At 45.9% G+C, this 5,358-nt stretch overlaps 1 pseudogene; it reads left to right on the top strand.

Annotated features, from left to right (window-relative positions):
- Positions 1 to 269: 269 nt before the first annotated feature.
- On the top strand, positions 270 to 4,591 carry LOC123490280 (annotated as a pseudogene).
- Positions 4,592 to 5,358: the final 767 nt, after the last annotated feature.

Below are 5,358 nucleotides of genomic sequence, written 5' to 3'. Positions count from 1 at the left end.
CTTAATGTTAATGTTACTACTCTACAGGCCAGTTTCCTGGAGCCAGATAAGGCCTAGTCCTGTTCTAAAATATCCTTCAATGAAGAATCTCCATTGAGAAGGCTTTTGGTCTGGGAAATTGGCCTTGCTTCCATACTGTGTCAGTATACAGAGGCAAATGGAGTGTCTCCAGCCCTGTATTTCCATTGATGGGATTATCAAGGAAACACGGATTGATTGACTAGTCTAGTTACCTGTTATCACTGAGTGTGTGCTGATGGTTGTTCCAGAAATCTCTCCGGGACCCTAATGTAGCAGCCTTCATGGTGGAGCCAATCCAGGGAGAGGCTGGCGTGGTGGTTCCTGATCCTGGATACCTCACCACCGTCAGAGAGCTCTGCACTCAGAACAACGTGAGTAGTGCAAGACGTCTCCGCATTAAACACAAACGCACATCGTACTGCGAGCCTTCAGAATCAACGGTGGATCTTCGTCATTGGAAACGGACACTTTCCCCACTTTTGGTTGATTGCTCTATCGGTCCATTTTGGTGAGATGGACAAATATACTGATGTGACCTTTTTCCTTGTAACTGTGCTTCCTGTGCTTGGGTCTAGATACCAGGTTATTGTAAATCACTTTGTGGCAACTGTTGAAGTAAAATCGACTTTATAAATGAAATGTGATTTGATATCTCCTACTGCATGGTGTTGTTCATAGCTGATGAGGTTCAGCCTGGGCTGGAGCTGGCTGTAGTGTGGAGAGACAGACTCATACATAGACTACACTAATGTCTCTGTGTTCCATGTCTAGGTGCTGTTCTACAGCTGATGAGGTTCAGACTGGACTGGCCCGTACAGGCAGACGGCTGGCTGGACTACACGCTAATGTCTCTGTGTTCCATGTCTAGGGTGCTGTTCTAGCTGATGAGGTTCAGACTGACTGGCCCGTACAGGCAAGACGCTGGCTGGACTACACTAATGTCTCTGTGTTCCATGTCTAGGTGCTGTTCATAGCTGATGAGGTTCAGACTGGACTGGCCCGTACAGGCAGATGGCTGGACTACACTAATGTCTCTGTGTTCCATGTCTAGGTGCTGTTCATAGCTGATGAGGTTCAGACTGGACTGGCCCGTACAGGCAGACGGCTGGCTGTGGACCATGAGGGAAGTTCGTCCTGACATCGTGATCCTGGGAAAGGCTCTGTCGAGGAGTCTACCCTGTGAGGAAACACAACACTGTGACACTCTTTCTTTTTGCAATTTTTGTACTGTAATTTTGATTTACTAAATGAAAATGCTGTCTAATAATTTTATAAGGGATGGGTTGCATCAATACATGAATATTCATTGTTTAATTCACTTCCTTCTGTGGCTAACTCACTGCTTATTCAGCATTTTCTGACTGTTGTGATTGGGTCATGGTGTGTCTGGGTCATGTCAGTCTCCTATAAATGTGAACCTTGACCCTGCCAGGTGTCTGCGGTGCTGTGTGATGACGGGTGATGCTGACCATCGCCTGGAGAGCACGGCTCTCACGTACGGAGGAAACCCTCTGGCCTGTAAGCGTTGCCATGGCAGCTCTAGAGGTATGTGGTAGCTAGCTTTATTTATTTATTTATGTTAGCTAGTTAGCTAGTTAGCTATTTAGCTAGTTAGTTATTTGGCTATGGAGAGATTCAAACATTAGGAGAGATGGAGACCCGCATCTGGCTAGCTGGTTTAGTAAGACAGGATACTCCCCAGAGCAACAGACAGCTGAGATTACTGTATCTGGCTAGCTGTTGTTTTTAGTAAGACAGAATTCTCCCCAGAGCAACAGACAGCTGAGAGTACTGTATCTGGCTAGCTGGTTTAGTAAGACAGGATACTCCCCAGAGCAACAGACAGCTGAGAGTACTGTATCTGGCTAGCTGGTTTAGTAAGACGGATACTCCCCAGAGCAACAGACACTGAGAGTACTGTATCTGGCTAGCTGGTTTAGTAAGACAGGATACTCCCCAGAGCAACAGACAGCTGAGAGTACTGTATCTGGCTAGCTGGTTTAGTAAGACAGGATACTCCCCAGAGCAACAGACGGCTGAGAGCTGTATCTGGCTAGCTGGTTTAGTAAGACAGGATACTCCCCAGAGCAACAGACAGCTGAGAGTACTGTATCTGGCTAGCTGGTTTTAGTAAGACAGGATACTCCCCAGAGCAACAGACAGCTGAGAGTACTGTATCTGGCTAGCTGGTTTTAGTAAGACGGGATACTCCCAGAGCAACAGACAGCTGAGAGTACTGTATCTGGCTAGCTGGTTTAGTAAGACGGGATACTCCCAGAGCAACAGACAGCAGCTGAGAGTACTGTATCTGGCTAGCTGGTTTAGTAAGACGGGATACTCCCCAGAGCAACAGACAGCCTGAGAGTACTGTATCTGGCTAGCTGGTTTTAGTAAGACGGGATACTCCCCAGAGCAACAGACAGCTGAGAGTACTGTATCTGGCTAGCTGGTTTTAGTAAGCGGATACTCCCCAGAGCAACAGACAGCTGAGAGTACTGTATCTGGCTAGCTGGTTTAGTAAGACGGGATACTCCCCAGAGCAACAGAACAGCTGAGAGTACTGTATCTGGCTAGCTGGTTTTAGTAAGACGGGATACTCCCCCAGAGCAACAGACAGCTGAGATTACTGTATCTGGCTAGCTGGTTTAGTAAGACAGGATACTCCCGAGAGCAACAGACAGCTGAGAGTACTGTATCTGGCTAGCTGGTTTAGTAAGACAGGATACTCCCAGAGCAACAGACAGCTGAGAGTACTGTATCTGGCTAGCTGGTTTTAGTAAAGACAGGATACTCCCCAGAGCAACAGACAGCTGAGAGTACTGTATCTGGCTAGCTGGTTTAGTAAGACAGGATACTCCCCAGAGCAACAGACAGCTGAGAGTACTGTATCTGGCTAGCTGGTTTAGTAAGACAGGATACTCCCCAGAGCAACAGACAGCTGAGAGTACTGTATCTGGCTAGCTGGTTTAGTAAGACAGGATACTCCCCAGAGCAACAGACAGCTGAGAGTACTGTATCTGGCTAGCTGGTTTAGTAAGACGGGATACTCCCCAGAGCAACAGACAGCTGAGAGTACTGTATCTGGCTAGCTGGTTTAGTAAGACCGGATACTCCCCAGAGCAACAGACAGTTGAGAGTACTTCAAAGCAGTGGGTGGGACCATCCTATTTCCTCTGACCACAGAACTTGGGCTCCTATCTCCTCGGAGTGATCGCTAACACGCCGCGGTCAACCGCTGCTTTCACGAGGTTTATCTCTCATTAAACCCTCAATATGGACTAAGATCTACTGGTGTACACAACTAAATGTATAAAGGAGATTTGTGGCTGCTCGTGGTACTGTTTATTGTGTTGTGTGGACACTAGTTCACTGTGTTGGGTCATGGGTCGCTGGATATGTGTTAAACAAAGTCCTGACTGCAATAGAAGCCTTAGAACGGACTGCTCCTCACAACTGTTGGTCTCAGTATGTTGTCCTGCCCTACAGGTTCTGGAGGAAGAGAAGCTTGCGGAGAACGCTGAGAAGATGGGTCAGTTGCTGAGGTCAGAACCGTCAAAGCTTCCCTAAAGAGATGCGTGCCCGTCGTCCGGGGCAAAGGCCTCCCTCAATGCTACTCGTCATCAAGGAGACTAAAGGTATGGATGTATCTGATGTGAAGCCAGTTCGCTGTGGTGTAGTCTCTCTTGAAAGACTTAACGAGTAGGAGTGGCCCGGTTCTGGGTGCTGAGGTTAGTGACGGGTACCAGTGACTGAGGCCGTTGTTCCCATGAGTCTCTTGGTTCATCAGCGCTCTGTCTTTGGCTGGCCGGTGGTGCTGTGTAGAAAGCTCCCTGGTTTGAGCCCAGCTCGGGGAAGACAGGGAAGGAAGCTATACTGTTCCACAGAGCCCCAGCTGTCCTGTTAGGAGTAGGTCAACTGTCAGAATATCACGCTAGGCCATCAACGCACGTCACCTGACCAGGAAGAGATTCCTGTTTGCTTAGATGAACAATGAACATTGTGTTGTTGGCATAATGCGATGAAACATTTTGCTGTGCGACCTGCAGTTTTAATTTGGGAGCGACAGTAAAAAATCCTATGTACACTACATGACCAAAAGTCCAATATCTCATTCTAAAATCATGTGCATTGATATGGAGTTGGTCCCCCGATCTGTCTGGTGCTCCTAAATCTGATGTTGTGCTCCTCACTTTTTAAACAATGAAAATGGTTCATTTAGGGCCCTGCTTGTTGGCAGGTTTTGCAGTCGTCTGCTCTGTAGGCTGAAGCTTTGACCCCTGACGTGTGTGTGTGTGTGTGCGCACTTTTCTCCCTCGCCCCACAGACTATGACGCCTGGAGAGTCTGCATACGTCTCCGTGACAACGGACTGTTGGCCCCACCACGGTGACATCATCCGTCTGGCCCCTCCCTCATCATTAAAGATCACGAGGTCAGAGAGTGTGTCGACATCATCCAGAGAACCATCATGTCCTTCCTAGAACCACCTAGAATTGATTCTAGAACACTGGAACCAACATTGGAACAGCCTTCTAATCTAGCCGATCTGAAAAAAACAACTATCATCTGCTGTGAACTATCAACTATTGGAATGTGTTGCTGGACTCCTAAACATTTAGAAAATAAGTGTTATTGTATTGTAGCATTACTCTCTTTTTAAGTGCATTTACTATGAGAATGTATGTGGAGAATACTTCTAAGAGGTTTTTAACATTACTGCCATTTTGTATTAATGGCAAGCTAGCGTCGTCCAACCTAAGAATGTTTTCTCTTTTGAAGTGCTGGGTTACACTGCTGCTCGAGCAACTTGGGGTGACATTCAACCCAGGGCTGTTTTTAACTCTTCCAACTGGTTGGTTGGAAGACGGTTCAGATACTGATTTTAATTTTGTTGTTAAATCTGGCAACTACTACTGCAGCAAAGTTAAAAAGCGTTTTAATGTGCTTAAACTTTTTTCACTTTCTAAAAAGGGAGCAGTGTTTTAAAAAAACAAACAAAGGAACATACAATTATTTAAATGTTAGTCATTTATTTGAGACGTTACAGTGGTTTATGCTTGTGTTGACATTAGCTTGAACCTTTTGTTACTTAAAAGACACAGGTACAACCAAGAACGATATTTAAGTATTTAAAGGGATATTTTAATACCACTATAACTATAGCTGTTCTGTTACATTATTTAAACAAACCATGAAAACATTTTTAAACTGTAGCAGCACCTATGGGAGCTGGTCAACTACAACACTGTAGGAAATAAGGTTCCATTTGAAATGCACCCAGTGTTTGTTGAAACTTGCTAAAGAGAGAACATTTAAAACTGACTGTAAACTGCTGCGA

This window comes from Coregonus clupeaformis, unplaced genomic scaffold (assembly GCF_020615455.1).
Source record: "Coregonus clupeaformis isolate EN_2021a unplaced genomic scaffold, ASM2061545v1 scaf3606, whole genome shotgun sequence".
NCBI classification, from domain to species: Eukaryota; Metazoa; Chordata; class Actinopteri; order Salmoniformes; family Salmonidae; genus Coregonus; species Coregonus clupeaformis.
The sequence above is the reverse complement of the archived record's forward strand: the minus strand, read 5'-3'. Positions and strand labels throughout refer to the sequence as shown.